The sequence below is a fragment of the Rhinopithecus roxellana genome, chromosome 10, assembly GCF_007565055.1.
Source record: "Rhinopithecus roxellana isolate Shanxi Qingling chromosome 10, ASM756505v1, whole genome shotgun sequence".
Classification (NCBI taxonomy): Eukaryota; Metazoa; Chordata; class Mammalia; order Primates; family Cercopithecidae; genus Rhinopithecus; species Rhinopithecus roxellana.
In genome coordinates, this window is record NC_044558.1 from 3,649,171 (window position 1) to 3,670,265 (window position 21,095).

The following is a 21,095-nucleotide window of genomic DNA, read 5'->3' on the forward strand; positions in this document are numbered from 1 at the left end:
GCACAACGTGCAGGTTTGTTACATATGTATACATGTACCATGTTGGTGTGCTGCTCCCATTAACTCGTCGTTTACATTAGGTATATCTCCTAAAGCTATCCCTCCCCGCCCCCTCCCCACAATAGGACCCGGTGTGTGATGTTCCCCTTCCTGTGTCCAAGTGGTCTCATTGTTCAATTCCCACCTATGAGTGAGAACATGCAGTGTTTGGTTTTCTGTTCTTGCGATAGTTTGCTGAGAATGATGGTTTTCAGCTGCATCCGTGTCCCTACAAAGGACACGAACTCATCCTTTTTTATGGCTGCATAATATTCCATGGTGTATATGTGCCACATTTTCTTAATCCAGTCTGTCACTGATGGACATTTGGGTTGGTTCCAAGTCTTTGCTGTTGTGAATAGTGCTGCAATAAACATACGTGTGCATGTGTTTTTATAGCAGCATGACTTATAATCCTTTGGGTATATCTCCAGTAATGGGATCGCTGGGTCAAATGGTGTTTCTAGTTCTAGATCCTTGAGGAATCGCCACACTATTTTCCACAGTGGTTGAACTAGTTTACAGTCCCACCAACATTGTAAAAGTGTTCCTATTTCTCCACATCCTCTCCAGCATCTGTTGTTTCCTGATTTTTTAATGATTGCCATTCTAACTAGTGTGAGATGGTATCTCATTGTGGTTTTGATTTGCATTTCTCTGATGGCGAGTGATGATGAGCATTTTTTCATGTGTCTGTTGGCTGCATAAATGTCTTCTTTTGAGAAATGCCTGTTCATATCCTTTGCCCACTTTTTGATGGGGTTGTTTGTTTTTTTCTTGTAAATTTGATTGAGTTCTTTATAGGTTCTGGATATTAACCCTTTGTCAGATGGGTAGACTGCAAAAATTTTCTCCCATTCTGTAGGTTGCCTGTTCACTCTGAGGGTAGTTTCTTTTGCTCTGCAGATGGGATCTAATTAAACTAAAGAGCTTCCTCACTCATCATTTCTAATGGACGTTCCTCCTATTCTGTTATAAGAAATTGCATGTGTATGTTAGCAGTGGAGTAATGGGCAGGGTCAAGATCAGATGGCCATGACAATGTTGTCCTAGCCCTGGGATGTCTACCATTCTAGGCAAAGTCTCAAGCTTTGTAATCTGAAACAACTCACCAGAGAAGAAACAATCATTGTGTCTGCTTCAGAAACAACAGACACAGAAAACATCAAGACCTGGTTTAAGGGAATGTGTAGCCCCTCTATGCTTTTCATGTTTGGCTAAGAGCTACCTCTAATCCCTCTCTGATGCTGTGTTTACGCAAAGGTGATTGCTCATATTTCAGATGCCAATTCTACATCTGCCATCGTCTCACCCAGAAAGAAAGAAAGTGCTGCCAGAGATCAGGACTTCCGTTTGGGAAAGGGCTCACATTAGGAACCCCTGAGATCTGTCTGTCTGCCTCCACCCTCTGACCCCAGTGGTCACGCCTCCGCGGCCACCAGTTAGCTGTGTGGGTTTCACATGCTTGTCAGCCTGTCTGTTCAGCTATTTCAAAGCTTCCTCTTTTGAGTGATCAGAGCAGAGACCCTAAATTTTTCTAGTTTATGTACATAGAGGTGTTCATAATAGCAAAGAATGCATTCCACCTAAATGCTCGTCAATGATAGGCTGGTAAAGAAAACATAGTACACTGTGGACTACCATGCAGCCATGAAAAAGAATGAGTTCATGTCCTTTGAAGGAACATGAATGGAGGTGGAGGCCATTACTGTTAGAATACTAATACAGGAACAGAAAACCAAATACTGGATGTTTTCACTTTTAAGTGGGACCTAAACCATGAGAACACATGGACACACAGAGGGGAACAGCACACACTGGGGCCCTTCAGAGGGTGGAGGATGAGAAGAGGGAGAGGATCAGGAGAAAGAACTAGCAGGTATTAGGCTTAATACCTGGGTGATGAAATAATCTGTACAACAAACCCCCATGACACAAGTTTACCTATGTAACAAACCTGCGCTTGCACCCATGAACTTAAGAGTTATAAAAAGAGAAATAAAACATTAAAATACAACAAAGAGGAGCAAAGACTCTTGAACCACACTTCCTGGGCTCAAATCCCAGCTTTTGGCCAACTAGCTGGATAACCATGTGTAAGTTATCCACTTTCCCTTATCAAGACCGCTATGTGTCTCAGTTTACTTGCCTATTAAAAAAGATAATAATATCCACCTCATAGGATTGTTGTGGGTAGTGAATGAATTAGTATCTGTGAATAGAAGAGGGTCTTAGTGCTTAGTGCTAATATAGTTCTTAGAAGAGGGCCTAACACATACAAAAGCTGTGTATTACGTGTCCAGTGTTATTCCTCTTAATGGTCCTGAAGCCCGAGGAAGGCAGAGTTAGGGAAATATGCTCTACTTTGTCAGGGCTATGCCATTGAATACATATCTACCGTATTATTATGTGTTTAAACTTGGGTGCTTACCAAGAAATGAGAAGAGTGAAAAAAAAAGTAGCGCTAGAAGATTTACTTGGTGATTTTGGGAAGGAATTCACACCAAGATTGTAGAGAGTGAGATTCAGACCATAGACTGAAAAATCAGAAACAAAAACAAACCCCAAACCTCACTCCTTAAAATGAATAAAACAATCTTATACCTGGAATATTGAAAACAGAAGAGAACATATCTCCCAAATCCAACCTTGTAATTTTTTTTTTTTTTTTTTTTTTTTTTTTTTTTTTAGCATTTTGGTGCTGTTTCTTAGACTCTTTTTGTTATGTACATGAACTTAAAAATAAAATTGTGATCTCACACATTTATTTTTTTATTTCCCATTATATGAATAAATATTTTAAGTTGTCACATAACATTCAAAATGAATAGCTGTGTAATAATCCCTTTAATAAGCGTGCCATAGTTCACTTACCTGTCTTCCAGTGGAGGCTTATTTAACAATTCTCCTGTATTTTAATCCTCTCATAAACACTATATTTGTGCATATAGTCTTTTATTTAGGGTATTATTTCATCCAGATAGATTCACATAGGTGTGATTAGGTATAGTCGTTGTATGGTTCTTGATTCATTTTACCAAATTGCTTTCTGAAAGAGTAAGAACAATTCACCTAGGCATGGGCAATATATGAGAATACCCTTTCAGTGAGTGTAAATCACTTAATATCCTGAATCCTCAAGTCAAGTGATATGAAAGAATTATCAGCGTATAGAAAGCTTGAGATTCCCAGCCCCCTATGCCACTCCATTCCACACTGTTGACCTGAATGTTCTAGACTCATTCTTAGCTTAGTTTTACATGGTGCTTCCTCTAGGAAGTCTTCCCAGGTCAAACCCTTTCCTCCTGAAAGAAATCATTCTTTGTTTCTGTCCTAGTATTGTGTTTGGTACACATGCTGATGGCATCTTACTGAATTATGGTAGTACTGCTTACATATATGTTCTTCAACAGACCCAGTCTAGGGGTGACTCTGAAGAGCAGTGGGTAGGGACCATGGCTTATTCATCTTCACAGCTTCCGGAGTCTAGCACGTTTCCTGGCATATAATGGACACTCCAGGCCAGGTGCAGTGACTCATGCTTATAAACCCAGCACTTTGGGAGGCCGAGGCAGGAGGATTGCTTGAGGCCAGGAGCTCAAGATCAGCCTGAACAACATAATGAGACCCTGTCTCTACAAAAAGGAAAAAAAAAAGAAAAAAATAATAGAATGTAGTGTTGTACACCTATAGTCCTAGCTACTTGGGAGGCTGAGGTGGGAGGATCGCTTGAGCCCAGGAGTCTGAGGCTGCAGTGAGCCGATTGTGCCACTGCACTCCAGCCTAGGTGACAGAGTGATGCCCCATCTCTAAAAAAACAAAAACAAAACTCAAACACTTGGTATGTCTGATACACAGATGAGAGAATGAATGAATGAATGCGTGTATTAATGAGAGAAGGCTTCTTGACAGAGGTAACTCTATAATAATAACTTTACAAGACAAGTAAAGAATTTACATTTTCAAAGCAGGGCTTAATTGATGGTGAACTACAGATATTCTGAAGAGGTTTCCAGCTGTAAGGTGGGAGGTTGATTTAGTGATCCCAAGATCTCTTCCGATTCTGGAGATCTACCTATAGATGATAAGAACAGAGAAGAGCGTTCCAAGGGAAAGGACTGGCAAGTGCAGCGAGTCTCCTGGCCATGAGTGACTGTTTGTTGTTGTTGTTGTTTTGTTTTGAGACGGGGTCTTGCTACGTCACCCAGGCTGGAGTGCAGTGGAACTATCATGGGTCACTGCAGCCTGGACTTCCCAGGCTCAAGTGACCCTCTCACCTCAGCCTCCCTAGGAACTGGCACTATAGGCATGCACCACCAAGCCCAGCTAATTGGTTTGATTTTTTGTAGCCGTGAGGTTTCACTATGTTGCCCAGGCTGGTCTCTAACTCCAGAACTTGAGCAATCCTCCCATCTTGGCCTCTGAAATTGCTGGGATTACAGGCATGAACCACCACACCTGGCCACAAGTAACTGTTCACAAGGAGAAGCAAATGGTAGTCTTGAGGTATGGAGGGTTCAGATACAGACCTGGGATCAGTGGAGAACCCTGAAGACCGGACAGGTTTGCAGTTCACATCAGACCGTACAGAGCAGTTGTAAAATCTTGGCCAGTGTGGTGACTGTGTACTCTTTGCTTGGGAAATTGGGCAGCAAGTGCAGAAGAGGGATAGTAAGGCTCAAGAGGAAAAGAGAAAACACAGGTGCAAGAATTCATTTATCAATTCATTCATCAAACATTTATTAAGCATCTAGAGGGAGGAGCAAATCTGGAGACCAGGACAGTCTCTTCAGCAGTTCAGGTTGTTCCTGATATTGATTGAGTCAACAACTCAGTTGATATTGATGCAGTCTTATCTGGAAGAGGAATCACACTGGATTGGTTCACAGAATTTCAAGCTGGATTGGTTCACAGAATTCTTTAGTCCATTTTGCTATGACTTTCAAGCTGGATTGGTTCACAGAATTCTTTAGTCCATTTCACTATGACTTTCAATCTTAAGAGACGTGTTTTAGAGACATGGCTATTTTATTTCATATTTTATTTAAATGTGAGGACAACGTGTTCTGGATTAGGTTTTGCTCCTCTCTTTTATCTCTGGACTATCCTTTTAACCCTTTAAGGACATACTTATTCTCAAGTACAAAGACTGGACTGCAGAATAACCCTCATCAAAGTTCATTGAACAGCTAAGTGTGGTGAGGGGTGGGTGCTGCCGTTGACCCACTGAGCTTTTGAACCTAACCCTGCTGCATGCTAGCTACATGACTCTGGTTTTGAGGCTTAAAGTCAGCCAGGTCCAATTCTCCCATCTGAAAAGTAGGTTTGATGATCATAGCGCCTACCTCATAGGACTATTCTGGGTATCAGCTGATGCATGAAGAGTGGTAAACAGTGCTTCCACATGTAGACTCTCAATGAACATTGGCCACCGTTGTTATTGTCCAGAGTTCAGTTTCTCTCAAATCTACAAAGTTTTTGACTTAAAACAGCTTGAAGCTCCTGAATATAGTGATCTCTGGAGGTTCTTCTTATACCGTGAGTGTAGGCTGTGCCCTAATGGTTAAAGAATGAGGGTGCCAGACCCCAAGGCACATCGAAGAATCGGAAGCCTGAGCTCTAAACACTCCAAGATGTTTGTCCTTTCAGTAAACTCTAAGCCCTCAGGGCTCTATTGACAAGTCTGGATTCTCCAATGGGCTCTTTTTGTCATCTGTTTATCTAAAACCCACAGGCTTTTGTTCCTCTAGTCATCCAAAAAAGAATCGCTATTATAATCCTGCCTCAGGAATTCAATTATCTCCCTTAGAACCTTCCCCCAGCTTCTTAAATGCAACCACAATTTTGAGCCCCTTGGGCTATTACTGTGGGTGATGAGATGAATTTCTTCTGTCATTCATTCACACAGTCAGGAGAGCAGGTCTGATTTTTCTTGGTCACGAGCTTATATCCTGTCAAACCCTCACAGAAAGGGAAGTGCCTCAGTGATGGCATGTTTACTTATTCATTTATTTGGAGTAAAAGCCAGATAATTATTTTGAAAGGCAAAGGGCCCCCAGTCTCTCCTGCTCTCTGGAAGTGTGCACCAAGGCCTGTAGAAATCACTGTGCCAGGGAAATGCATGGGGCAGGTTCTCCTGGGAGACCAGACATTAAAGCTCTTGCAGCCGCATTCAAGTTGTGTCCTGAAATGGCAAGTCTGAGCTTCTGGGTTCAGGAAGAACGTCTGTGGACTGGTGTGGATCCTGTCTTAATCTCCATGACTACTTTCTGACTTTGCATCAACCCTCACTGGGGAGAGTTTCTATGTGTGGCTACTTAACTCGCTGACTTTGCCTCTAGTGAGAATTTTGGATTCTTATTTGAACCCTCACCATTTCTCCTTGGAATCACTGCAAATGCATCCTAAGTTGACTCCCTGTTTCTTTTTTTACTCCTTCTACCTTTCCATCTTGCTTTTTAGAACGGCTTTTTAAAAATGCAAACCAGATTGTATTCATTTTTCTACTTAAAATCCTTCAATGCTACTGACTTCTTTTCAGATCAAGTTCACACACCCAGTGCAGCAGATGAGGGGGCATCCCGAGCTGGCTCTTGTTTTGCATCTTCTTGCAGGCCCGTCTGCGTGTGTCTGGTTATCTCACACTCTCATGTCCAGTTTGCCTGTGCCATGTCGTCTGCCCGTGACTGCTTGCTAAGTGTTGCAGCCTCAGACACATTTGCTCCTGGTACGATTTTCTCATTCTCCCATCCTCAGTTTTTCTCTTCCTCTCTTCTCCTGTACCTGCACCCTTTCAAATATGCTTTGGGGACAGAGACAGTGTCTTATTCCTTTCTAGTCACAACACTCAGCATGGGTACTAGAACCTAATAACTCAATGAAATAATTATCAAATGAATGGCCCCTTAAGTCCTTTTCCTTCACTGGTAGAGAAATAGAAGCCCTCACTTCTCTTGATCCCATGACTGTGGGCCACCTTCTTCACTGTGGACATATTTGTGTAATTTTTAATATGCGATAATTTTAGTTTTCTAAGACCAAAGTGAACCATGTTTATTATCAGAGTTTCCCTCAAAGAAAAGTCACCTCTGATTTTAATTTATTCCTTTCCCTTAAGGGGTCAAGTCATTAGTGTCAGTGGACAGGGTGAGATGACCTCTTTCAGACTTGGTTCTGACCTCCACTCCAAGGCCCCGGGGCAGTGCTGTGGTGTCTGCACTGCTGCCGGGCACTGGGGACATGGAGACAACAGACATGCCTGTGCCTTCCAGAGTTTCAGGGTCTGGTGTGAGAGAGAAATACATGAAGGAGCTCAGGGAACTTCACCCCAAAGTATGACTCCCTGGCATGGTCAGTATTTTGACTTAAAGATCCTAGAGATGAACAGTGCTAAAGGAGATTTTTCCCCTATCTACATAAAGACCAGTCAGACCCAACAAGGAGAACAGTTTCTCCCACCCTTCTCTCAATCCTCTACCTCTCCCAAAACACAGACTGAATTTCCCTTAGCTGCCTAAAAGTCTGGACCTACTAAAGAAAAGAACAATGACTTCCGATCCCTTCCCTGAGTTTTCATGAACTGAACCCACATTGCAGGAAAGAAGACTAAAGTCGGTCAACAAACCTGGACAGACTTTTGTCACAAATCATTGTCTGCTCTGCAGACCCAGTAGACTTTGCCCCAAACCATGGCATGTTCTTTAAGCCTATGAAATTCCCCTGAAATCACTATCCCCCTAAAATCATCCACACTTCCCATGCCCTTTCCCCTGAGAAGCAGGGTATGTAAGCACCTGTACTACACTGGGATAGTGGGCAGTCACTCTGTGATTTTCCCCGTGTGCATAGCAGTCATAAATTGGTAGTTTTGGTTTTATTTTGAGACCGTTTTGCTCTTGTTGCCCAGGCTGGAGTGCAGTGGTGCCATCTTGGCTCACCGCAACCTCTGCCTCCCAGGTTCAGGTGATTCTCCTGCTTCAGCCTCCCGAGTAGTTGGGATTATAGGCGTCCCCACCAAGCCTGGCTAATTTTTTGTATTTTTAGTAGAGACGGGGTTTCACCATGACCAAGTCTCGAACTCCTGACTGTCATGCTTGTCCCCGTGTGAAGAGACCACCGAACAGGCTTTGTGTGAGCAATACAGCTTTTTAATCACCTGGGTGCAGGCGGGCTGAGTCCAAAAAGAGAGTCAGCGAAGGGAGATAAGGGTGGGGCTGTTTTATAGGGTTTGGGTAGGTAAAGGAAAATTACAGTCAAAGGGGGTTGTTCTCTGGCGGGCAGGAGTGGGGGTCACAAGGTGCTCAGTGGGGGAGCTTTTTGAGCCAGGATGAGCCAGGAAAAGGAATTTCACAAGATAATATCATTGCTTAAGGCCATTTTCACTTCTTTTGTGGTGGAATGTCATCGGTTAAGGCGGGGCAGGGCATTTGCACTTCTTTTGTGATTCTTCAATTACTTCAGGCCATCTGGGCGTATACGTGCAAGTCACAGGGGATGCCAAGGCTTGGCTTGGGCTGAGAGGCCTGACACTGACCTCAGGTGATCTGCCCGCCTCGGCCTCTCAAAGTGCTGAGATTACAGGTGTCAGCCACCACGCCTGGCGGCTAGTTTTTTCTCTGATTAATCTGCCTTATTGTGAGTTGATTTTTTAGCAAACCTTCCCAGGACAAAGGGGAAATTCCGTTGGCCCCATATGGGCAAACAGTAACAAGAAAGGACCTACTGTTCTAGAAAATAGTTCGCCTAGTGATGCGTGCTGCAGAGGCTAGGTCTTTGCAGCTTCTGGTTGATCGGCAGAAAGGTGTTCTCAAAAGTCACCTGCTCTCCTCATTCTTTTGGCCTTGTCTATGGGTTTTAGAAACTACCTACTGAGGCGGAGCAAACTCTGAACTGGATGCAGGAGGCTCTTCTCCCTGCTTACTGCCCCACACTTGTCCTGAGACTTCAGACAAGGCAGGGAAGGCCCCAGACGAGAATCCACTTCAGGGAAAACATTTCTAAGCCTTTCTGCCTGCAGGCTGCATCCCCTTGACTCTTTTCTGAGTTCTCTGCCACATTAATGGCCCCACCATCCTCCAGGCCCCTGGCTGAGAAATCTAACATCACTGCTCATTCTCCGTTCTGTCTCCATACGCCTCCCATCCAGTGGGCTTGCTGTGCCAGCGATCTTCCCTCTAGAGCTGGGGTGTCCAATCTTCCGACTTCCCTGGGCCACATTGGAAGAAGAATTGTCTTAGGTCCCCCATAAAATATGGTAACATTAATGATAGCTGATGAGCTAAAACAATGCAAAAAAAAAATCTCATAATGTTTTAAGAAAGTTTACGAATTTGTGTTGAGCCACATTCAAAGGTGTCCTGGGCCATAGGCGGCCCACGGGCCAGGGGTTGGACAAGCCTGCTCTAGGGTGTCTTAGGAATCCGCTCTGTCTGCTCCGCCTCCTCCCTGGTGCTTTTTTTTTTTTTCTAAAGTACATCCTCAACACAGTCACTTGCAGCCACCACCGTCTTGCCACTGCCTCATTTATTCCTTCTGAGGTGTAATGTTGGTCATATCCCTCCAGTGTCCAAAAACCATCGGGGTCCCGTGCTCCTAGCGAGGCCCTCCCAGAGCATCCTTCCCCTGTATTCAATCCTAGGTCCTTCTCCATGTCCTGTGGTCCAGGGAAGTGAATCCTCTGACCCTACAGCTTCTTCCTGCCCTGCCTGTCCTGAGTGCTCTCCCGGCCCTGGACTTGCCTGCGCCTTCTCATGCACGCATCCAAAGCCAACTCTCATGTCACTGCTCCTTGCCACCTCCCGCTTCCCCCTGCCCCACCGGATTTTAGACAAACTGTCTCCTAAAATAGAGATGCCTTTGGTAATTAATTTCCTAAGGGCAGATTCTTCAAATGGCAGGGCCTTGCCCAGCACCGCCCCCTGGGGCATGAGCACTAAAAACATATTGGGTAAGCCTGTAAAGGGGGTCACTGAATACATGAGTGTATCATTTATGTCTTCAGCTTTCTCTTTTTTTTTTTTTTTTTTTTTTTTTTTTTTTTTTTTTTTGAGACGGAGTCTGGCTCTGTCTCCCAGGCTGGAGTGCAGTGGCTGGATCTCAGCTCACTGCAAGCTCCGCCTCCCAGGTTTACACCATTCTCCTGCCTCAGCCTCCGGAGTAGCTGGGACTACAGGCGCCCGCCACCTCGCCCGGCTAGTTTTTTTTTTTTTGTATTTTTCGTAGAGACGGGGTTTCACCGTGTTAGCCAGGATGGTCTCGATCTCCTGACCTCGTGATCCACCCGTCTCGGCCTCCCAAAGTGCTGGGATTACAGGCTTGAGCCACCGAGCCCGGCCCAGCTTTCTCTTATCTAGGCTAACAGAAGCTCACTTTCTAGTGATGCTGAACCGCGGTCAATTCTCATTTCTTTATGGGCTGATAATCCAGTGAGTGGATTATCAAGAGAGGTGGTTATCCTTGTTTCTCTTTCTCCTCTTCCTCCTTCCCTGTCCCCCTCTCCTGCCACCCCTTTGCTTCCTCTGCCTCTCCTCTCCTCTCTCATCCCAGGCCTATTAAGCACTCCTTTCTAGCGAGTAAGCCAGGGAAATAAGAGAAGGTGTAATGTGAACCCATCCCTGCGGTTCAGAGATAGCAGCTCTGGGGACTAGCTTGGTGGGAGAGAAGACTGAAGTCCACAGCAGATGTCAAAATCTCATTGGGGGCAGCAGTTTCTGCCATCTCCATGGATGACTAAGACTGGGCGGTAGTCACCATATCATTACTTCTGATTTCTCCACACCCTTGTGTTTGAAGTAAAAGCCCCTTCACATCTGCTGCCTCTTTTGTCTTTAGATGATCACTGTAGGCAGAGTGAGTGTCTCTCCTTCCCATGATCCCAGGGTGTCAGGTGAGAGTCAGGTGCAAATCTAGCTCAGTTTCTATCCAGCAGTGTGGCCTTGGGCATGACGTCGTATCAGAGTGAGCGTCTCTCCTTCCCATGCTCCCAGGGTGTCAGGTGAGAGTCAGGTGCAAATCTAGCTCAGCTTCTATCCAGCAGTGTGGCCTTGGGCATGACGTCGTATCATCTCCCTGTTCCCTTTTTTCCTGGGAATTAGAGGGAATTAGACCAGAGAATGAGTTTTTCCCTGCAGTGATGCAACCCACTGGTCTGTGGTCAAAACCAGTTGTGCAGTGTGTCACAAGTAATGCACCACTGCCAATGTTTTAGAAATACAAGGTAAAACAGAGTCAGTGCCACCCTCACTTTCTTAGATTTCTAAATGTTTTTTGAGGAAGGGACGTTTCAGCACGCACAAATGGAAGTGCAGGTCATCATTTGTCATTGAGTGTCTTGACAAGAATAATAAGTTTCAGATCACGAGACCAGCTGACTTTCAGGGTGCCTTCCAGTGGTGACGTCGTGGTTCATACATCCTCGTTGAGCAATGCACCTCGAAAGTCAAGAGGCCCAGGGTGATGTGAGTTGCCTAAGGTCACCCAGATGACTCACTAGTGGAATTGAGGCTAGAGCTCCTTTCCAGACCATTCCATGGGAGACTGTCTTCAAGACCTATAGGAACTTGGGCTTCTGTGGAAGGATGGAATGAAGTGAGGTTTCCTCCTTCCTTCCCAACTGGCTAGACCTCCCCAATTCCAAAAGGGCCCGTGTCTTGGACTTTGAACAAAAATGAGAACCATGAAACCAAAGCTGCCCACCGCCTCTGGTGTGCTTGACATGGTGATCCCCGGCCCAGCTCTCAGCTGTCAGCCTCTTTCCCTGAGATCCCCAGGACCACCCATGCAGACAGGAAGTACGCTGAGCCCACTCTAGGCCTGTCAGTAGGAATGGTGGGGCAGGTCATCAGCCGAGGGAGGCAGCAGGGGGAGATGTATTATATTTACATTTTCCTAAATTGAGCTGGAACCTGGGCTGGGGCCCAGCAGGCTTGGGGGAGGGGCCGCGAGGTGAAGGGAGGCTGGGATCAGCCTGAGGAGGGGCGTGGGGGTGGGGAGCCCCCTCGGGCCGGTGGATGTGGGGATGGGCTGGCTCCAGACAAAGGGAAACCTGAGAGTGAGGGATTAAGCTGGAGAAACCTGGGAGGGGAGTAGCGCGGGCTTTCGAGGGAATCTCCAATATCAAACCTTTTCCAGAAGGGAAGGACTTCAGGGATCATCTCCCACTCCCCCATCTCAGAGGGGAGGAAAGAAAGCTGGCCCAGGAGTGGGCCACGGCATCCATCATCACTGTCCCCTGCCCCAAAACGGGGCTTCAAGGCTCCCTTGCTGCAGGCCTCTCACAGCCCTGTTGTGGGGTTTTCCTCAGGGCCTGGTGAGAGGAAATTCTTCCTTTGCTTTAAGAGCTGCAAGCTTAAGTTCTCTGGACACTTGCAGCCATTTGACTTTTCCTACTGAGCAGAAAGACATAGGCCCAAGTTTAATCCCATAAGAGTTTAGTGACAAGTCCCAGAAGAATCTCTTGGTAAAGTGTTATCACCATGTCATTCAGATAAATAAATGATGCGATTGTCAGTTCTTCTCATCTGAAGACCAATGGCCCAGGGTCACGATACTCACTACATTGTGATGGAAGCTTCTTGAGGGTGAGATGTGTGTCTTATTGATTCACAGTACTTAACCGCAAGGCCTGGCGTACAGGAAGTGCTCTATGAATGTTTCCCTAAGAAGCAGGAATGAAAGAAGTGATCCTGTAGTGAGGACCTTCTGGGCTGGGTGGGGGTGGGGACGGGCTGTCAGTTGGACTCTGCAGACATGACCTTTCATGAAGACTCTCCAGACATCCTTGTGCTATTGATGTAGTTGGGGCCTACTCCACCTCTTGCAGTGCGAAGTCTCCTTATTTTCACGTGCTAGTAATTAGGGAATGCGGTCCTCCTTAGAGCAGGTCTCCTGTAACAGCGTAAATTGATGAACTTATACAATTATCTGGATAGTTCAGGAAAACTACCCCAAATGTTAGACAACTACTGCCATGATAATGCTTTATAGCAAGTACCCCAAAGTCCCGGTGACTTAAAACGGAGACAGAGAATCAAAAACAATGAAAATGACGGGCTCTGGTACTGAGTTCCCTGCCTGACAGTGATCAGGTGAAAGTGGCCACTTATTAAAGGAGTAGAACAGCCAGAGCTTCAGATGGAGGGACAGCTTAGGTGACACCACTTTCTTTTCAACTCTGATATTCTTCGATTGTGGATGGCAAAGACTACAACGGGTAATTTCCAAATTTCCAACAGAGGCTCGATGTAAGTGATCGGATTTTCTAGAATACCTGAGAAACCATCAGCACGGAAGGCCCACATATTCTATCACAAACAACTCCAAGTGTGTGTGTGCCACAAGCCAATGGCTCAGAGAACCAGGAAATTCCTTTCCCTGGGCCATCCTGTTAACACACACTGAGTCATTCCACTGGATAATGAGGCTCCTGCCATCTTCTCCAAATGGTGTTTAAACACAATTGAGGCAGCATCCAGGAGCTGCTTCTAGCGTTTCTGGGAAGTAGATTGAATCCCAGGTCATTTCTCTCCTTTCGCTGCTGAGGCATACATTGCTTGGTGTTACCTGCACTAGACTCCCTCCCCATGCATACTTAAGAAAAAAGGCAAAAGTGTATCTGGATACCACAGCCCTCGGTGTACCACAGAAGGCTTCTGGGATGCAGAAGATGCCTAGTCAGTGCTTGAGGAGGGAGAGAAGGAATGCAGGGAAGGCAGTCTTTTAGTTTAAAACTTATGAAGAACTGTACTGCTGCCCCATTTCTCTTCTTACTGTAACAACCAGGAAGCTCGGAGTAAACATTACTGCTCAAACATAGCAGCATTGTGGTTCCCAAAGTTTGCTTACTGGTTTTGTCCTCTTTTCTGTGCTCCTTATTTCCTTTTTCTAAAACCCTATAAGCCTCATTTTATTTTCATTTTGTTCACTTTTGCGCAAACCTTTTGGGAAGAGGTAGAGGAAAAAGAATAAAGCAAAACAAGGTCCTCAGTAATGATTTGTTGCTGGGGAACTTCTTTCCAGTCATGACTGGTTTCATGGCCCTTTCAAACTCACACACTACATTACCACAGTCCAAATGAGAGGATGGAGGGACGGGAGGAAGGAGGAATGAAGAATTGTCCTTCACACTCCCGTCTTGCAGGTGGATAATGTAAACAAGACTGAGAAAGCCAGACCATTCATTTGTTCTTTCCGTAAATATTTACTGGAAGTTCACCAGTCTGTCCTCCAGGAAGTGAATCAGTAGATCTTGCCAACTCAAGTCTCCCTAGCTTTGATGTGGGGCTGGAGAAAAAGCAGGGACTGAGTCTCCTTTAAACACAAAGAAATGAAGAAAACTTGGAGCCAGACGTGCCTTGCTGGTCTGTCCCAGCATTGCATTGCCTTGCATGCGGTAAACTCTTCCTACCTAAGCTGTGACTTCAAGCCTGTCCCTTCCTGTTATGACTTCCCAGGCTTTCTGAATCAGTCCCGATCCATTGTGTAAACCCCCAGGTGACTCCATGCGGACTGAAAGGGAATTCCACGTATTGTCTTTATTTCCTAAGTATTTTTTTTGTGAATTTGGATCAGTGAATTTGCAGGAACGACCTTAACTATCAACCATATAGCGAATCTTCATGTGCTCCTTCTACTTGTTCTTCACGTGGAACCCAGTGACGAGTGGTGCAAAGCCTCCATGGGTCTGCTGGTGAGAGTCGATTACTTCTGCCCAGCGTTCTACAGCACTGTTAATGCTGGCATTTTGTTCTCGCCACGTGAGGCTGTCACGGATTGTTTCCATGCCCGTCTTCCCCACAGCATACCCTGAGCTCTTGGAAGGATGCCACAGTAATCTGCTCATCCTTGTTTTTTAGCAATGCAGATGGTCTCCAGTATATGGAATGTGCTCAATAAATGCTTGCTGAATGAATGCATGAGTGAGTGGATGGTGAGTGATGGACATTGAGAACTCTCTTACGTTTCTATCAAGGCTTCACCATTTTTCTAAGCGGTGGAGGCCCATGCTGAGGATCTATAATAGCTCGTGCCTTTTCTTCTCACTGTCTTTTCCAATTTGTGTGTTCAGTCGACACTTGCAATTCTTTTTATGCCGGATGTTGTCAGCCCAAAGGAGAGTTGACTTCCCTTGCTCTTGGGAAAAGGGAATCCCCGGGCACAGCCTAAAAATATGGACTGATGAAATAAGCAGTGATGACCTTCCCCTGCTGTGCTCTTACATGAGTATATATTAATGGGCTGTTTCTAGCAGAATCTTTCACTTAGTGTCTCCTGAGTGAGAAGACAAGCTCATGCCAGTGTGTCCTTCCCTGATTCCCTTGCATTGCTTATTAATGGCTCACAAAAAGGAAGATTCTTTTTTTCTTAAGCATTTCAGTTATTTTTAATTAAAGAAAAACATCCTTCTCCAAGGGCAACAAAGTGAACTGAATGTTGGAAGGAAGCTGAGTGTGGGTTTCTCGCAAGCTCTTGTTCCAAAACCTGGCATTGAGGAGAAAGGGCCCTCCCGGAGCTCTGGGGAAGGTTGGCGCAGCACAAGGGTTCATTTCCTGGGATAGGCAGAGCCGCCAGCCCACACATGGTCACGGGATTGGTTCGAGTGTGTTCTAAGGCAACTGCCACGTGCCAGTGTGTTGACATGATCGACATTAATATTCTTGGGGAGGGGGCATTAAATTGAGGAATGACACAGGGAGCCAAGAGAGTGGCTTATTCATTTGGATTCTGAATCACAATCAGGAAATAGTGGTTGTCTGGTGCAACCATAATTTCATTTTTCTTGGAGCAAATTCAAAGGAAGTTGAGATCGTTCTGGGGGTCAGTTTCATGCATGGTACTCCATGCCTTCAGGATGAAGCTGTGCATGAGGCTGGCACACTGTGTGGTGGTGAGGTTGACCGTGGTGCTCTTGATGGGAATGCCGTCTCTGTTCACCATGATGATTCTCTGCACTCCCCTCTGGCTCTGAAGTCACTTCAGTGTCTCCTCCGCCTCTGATATTTACGACCGATCCGGTAGTCCTGCATTGCCAACACTCAAAAAGGAGAATTCTTAAGCCCCCAGTATTCAACTTCTTTAAGCAGACTGTGTTGATTTTATTAAACAATAGAAAGCGTTTTTTTAAAAAAAAAGAAAAAAGAAAAAAAAAACCTGTAATCATTTTCATTAGAATTGGACTCTCCCAACCAACTGTTTTTACTACAACTTTCTTCAAAGTCTTCCGTGCAGATTGCAGCAATGAGAATTGCGACGTAGAGGTGTTAATACTTCAGGTCTACCTTTCTTTTCACCATCATCAAGTGCAATGCTCTCAGTTCACACACTTTCACTTTTGGCCTTGTGTGTGTGTGTGTGTGTGTGTTTCACAACTGGTGAAAATAAGGTCAGATTTGTGAACCAGATACTCTTTGAGCATCTGCTATGTAATAGCCACCACAGAAGATGGTGAGTGAGGACTTAGAAAAGAATCAAACAAGACTCCTGGTCTCAAGGAGCTTTCCATCTAGGGAGCAGGTCAAATAAACAGAGAGGCACGTGCAAGGCATTATGGGAGTAAGGATGAGAGATGCCCAAGGCACCCAGTTCCACCTGGGTGTGCTGGTGGGAAATGGAGGTGCAGAGGAGTCTTCATACAGAAGGTGAAGTTTGAGTTGAGCCTGAGAGATGAATAGCATCCCACTCAGCAGTCAAGAAAAGAAGGAAAATTACAGACAATAGTGGCATGTACCAAGGCTCAGAAATGTAGAATTCATGGTGAGTTTGGGGAAGTACAAATGGTTTTGGAATGGTTGGAAGGCAGGCGGAGTTGATTGCCAACATACTTGCTAAATATTTGCCCGTAGCACAGAATATGGGCTGGGAGGAAATGGGTCTGGATAAGTTCACTGAAAAATTTTAAATAAATGAGTGAAAAATCAGAATTGTATTCCATCAAAATCTTCTCCACCAATCCTGGCAAGTCCATTCATTTTATCTCCTATACTGTTTGTGTTCTCTAAACAGATTGCCCTGAAACCTCCTTGCTGAATGTTGTCCTGGTTAGTTTAACCCACTCCTCCTGGTTATTTTAACCTAAACTCAGGAAATCACTGATATGGGAAATGTCTCCAACATCAGGCAGTGTAGGGCTGATGATTATTCTAGAAGATCCTTGGCAGCTGAAGGGTGAGAAGAGAAAACGAATGGGGTTTGCATGGAGGAGTTCCCAGCCTTTGAGCTCAGCATTACTGGAGCATTTTACAGCAGGCTTTGTAAAGATTTGGTTGAAAATCAACTCAAAGTTTTCTCTCTAATTGGCTTGGCCCGGTTTAATCTGTTATTGGTCAGGCCGAGCTGGCTTCTATTATGCAGCACACTGAGGATTTCTGGTGTTGCTCTTATCCTAATGGAGGCTTGCTGCTTTTAGAAACAAATCTTGGTGTTGGCAAAAGCCAGTATCATGGTATCCTCTGAAGTAAGCCCAGAAGGACTTCCATCTGATACAGCATTTTAGACCTTTGCCTAAAAAGAGCAAACCTTGGATTTGGAATTTGCATGCTAGGGAGTTATGGTTTTATGTTTTATTCTCCCCCAAATAGAACAAAACTTCCTATTTGTTTCTGCCTCTTTGGGTTGAATCCTGGCAATGCTCAGGTTACCCAGTCTGAGCAAGCAGCACCTGCAGCAATGGGACGTCTGCAGAGAGGGCCTATTCTTGGCCCAGGATACCGTGGAGTAACACCAGAGGAGGGGACAGGAGGATCTTGTCACTTCAGGTCCAGCATTGCTGGGCCCGGTCTCTTGAGACCATCCAGTGCTGAATATAGAGACTTAAATGGTGAGGGGAAGGAGGAGGGACATTTTGTTATGGGACTGGGATAATTAACAGGAGCTGTTAGAGAGCATCGAGCCAGCACTGGAAGATGTTTGTGTGGACAGAAGAGGGACAACAGAGAGTCCATGTCTGGAGAGTTTGTGAATGTAAAGAAGCAAACCAGCAGGGAAGCCGTAGAAGACAGCATTCATGTCTGCCTCTGGAGTTCATATGACGAGAGAAGAGGAAGTGGAGAGTCCCATTTTCCCTATAACCCTGGAAGGAAGTTAGATTTCAGAGTACCACATGCACGAATGTGGTGAGGGCATGCTGTGTACATTTGCAATCCCTCAGAAGTAAACTGCCTTCTCCCTCCCCGTCAGTCTCCTTGCCAAACCCTTGCGGAGGCTCTGGGGAGTTTGCACAGTTCTGCTGGAGGAAGTCACTCATGATAAGAACATTTGCCCTGCTGAAATGAGCTCATTAGAATCAAGAAGACCAACTTATAACTCCATAAATATACATCCATCCATACACTCAAACACAGACATGCGTTTTACAGGTTTTAGAATGCTAGTCTAACATCTGTTTTCCTTTCCTTGTTAATTCCATTCATCCCCACACCCCCTCTGGCCTTATCGCCATTCCTGACTCCAACGTGAATTCCTCAGCAAAGCCTTATTTAAAAGATGAGAGAGAGCCTGCATTTTGAACGGGCTCCCAGAGCTTGTTTTGGAGGATTTCTCCACCACCTTCCAATCCTTGTTGGCCAGCCAGCTAGTCAGGTGATCACTCTAAGGTCCCAACCTGGACAAATCTGTGTCTTTCGATGCAGGTGTCTTGCTGTCAATCAGCACCTGCCAGCCTCCTAAGGCCTGCTGGAACCTACTGGGCACCAAGGACAATGGCAGTGGACAGGGTTGAATCAGCCAGAGCAGTGACCCACAACTGTGGGCTGAGCAAACAGCCAAACCAAAAGCAGTTGGGCTGGGGAAAGTTCCTTGCCTGTTCCCTTTCCTGGAACTTCTATTGGGGTTGCTCTTATGCCTCTGTAGAAAAGGAATTTTTTTCCCATTCGTGTCATATCTTGTCATGCTTTATTTGAATATTCTAGACTCATGAAGCTTGTCTAAGACAATGTGAACCATAGCATCACAGCAAATCAGACTTGGAGGCAATATAAACTAGTCCCTTCAATTTATCAATGAGGTTGCTGATGCCCATTGAAACAAACAGGTTTGGCCAAAGTCATACCTCTAGTTAGAAGCATATCCAGGTCTAGAAGTTGAGTCTCTCTTCTTCGGTGCTTAATCCTTAAGTTTGTGTCTGTTTAGCATATAAGTGCACGGTGTACATTGCAGTCATCTGTACACGATATTTATTCCAATAAGAATAAAATTACACATAATAGATACCATTTATTAAACAGTTACTATGTATCTAACATTGTACATGTTGTACATTGTATGTACATTGTACATATTTTGTATGTAATATCATTTACCCATCTGGAAACCCTACTTTGTGGTTATTAATATTATCTTCAATTTATAGTTGAAGTACCTGAAGCACAGAAAAGTTGAATAATTTGCCCTTAGTATGTAGGGGAGTCCTAGAACATTGTAACTTTCCTAGACTCTGGTTTGTGTTTCCATCAGCAAATATGTACTGAACCCCTAGAGGGGCTGGAGGTCTTACCTTCTCAGTGGGAAGGAAAGATGTGTGAGCAAGTCAATCACAGAAGCACACAGTGATGGCTGCAACAGAGGCCTGAACACAGGGTGGTGGGGACCAGAGGAGGAGGGTTTGGGCTTCACCAAGGAGGTGGCATCTGAGTGATCTCAGGGATGCACAGAAGCTTGCCAGCCGGAGAATGGATGTTTGTGCACAAATGAGTGGAAGGAACTAATGTGGCAGGGGACAGTTAGGAGGGTGAGAAGGCAGGACCATGGTCGTTGCTGGGGAGATGCTGGGAGATGAAGCTAGGGAGGCAGATTGGAGGCAGATTATAAAGCTCCTGTATGCAGCGCTAGGGAATTTGGATTATATTCAGTGAACAGAGTGGAGCCAACAGGAATTTTTATAAGCAGATAGATAACAGAATCAGATGACAGGGGCTGTGTGCTGGATAGACTCTAGCATTCTGGGAGACTGGTGACAAGAAACCCCATCAGGAGGCTGTTGCAATGGTCCAGGTAGGGTTGGACTATTTCCAGCTGTCTGATGGGCATGGGCTGTCACACCATGCTTTTGCTTACACTGCTTCCACAGCTTAGAAGATCTCTTTGACTTAATCCTCATGAAGACTGCATGTCCATCTTTCCAGACTGTGCTCAGGGTCTCTGCATGGAGACCCCCTTCAGTCTCTGCCCTGAACAGATGTGTGTTCCCCTCCATTTGGGTCTTCTCTATCACTAGTACATTCTTTATTCTCTCTTGGAACACATAAAACCTCATTGCACGTGTTTGCCTACATTTAACCCTCCCCTTTCAAACCCAGCTTCTTGCAGGCAAGACCAGACCTTTGCCTCCTTAAATACTTGGTATGGGGCCTGACATTTAGTGAGCTCTCCATAAATGCATGATGGATGAATGGATGAATAAACTTACTTTCTTTCTTTTTTTTTTTTTTTTTTTTTGAGACGGAGTCTCACTCTGTCGCCCAGGCTGGAGTGCAGTGGCGCGATCTCGGCTCACTGCAAGCTCCGCCTCCCAGGTTCACACCATTCTCCTGCCTCAGCCTCCCAAGTAGCTGGGACTACAGGCACCCGCCACCACGCCCAGCTAATTTTGTTTTGTATTTTTTAGTAGAGACAGGGTTTCACAGTGTTAGCCAGGATGGTCTCGATCTCCTGACCTCGTGATCCGCCGGCCTCGGCCTCCCAAAGTGCTGGGGTTACAGGCGTGAGCCACCGCACCCGGCCGATGAATAAACTTTCTAAACAAAGACAATGACTGTAGACATGGAAAGAAGAGTCCAAATTTGGGAGGTCGTTTTTAAAGCTATATCAAGGGTAGGCAAACTGTGGCCTATAGACCAAATCTAGCCACTTTATATATTACTTTTGTAAATAAAGTTTTATTGGAACTCAGCCAAGCCCACTTGTTGATGTGCTGTCTATAGCTGCTTTTACTGTATAATGGCAGAGTTGAGTCGTTGTAACAAAACCATATGGCCTGCAAATCCAAAAATGTTTATTACTATCTGGCCTTTTACTAAAAAAGTTTACCAACCCCTGAGTTAGATCAGTAGGATTAGTGACTGGCG

General features: G+C 45.3%; 1 protein-coding gene and 1 pseudogene across 1 annotated transcript in view; one reads left to right on the top strand and one right to left on the bottom strand.

Moving 5' to 3' along the window:
* Nucleotides 1-21,095, top strand: part of ANO2 (anoctamin 2) — a 362,906-nt gene that overhangs the window by 325,930 nt on the left and 15,881 nt on the right. The gene's annotated exons all lie outside the window — the stretch shown is intronic.
* Nucleotides 15,745-16,032, bottom strand: LOC115899896 (annotated as a pseudogene).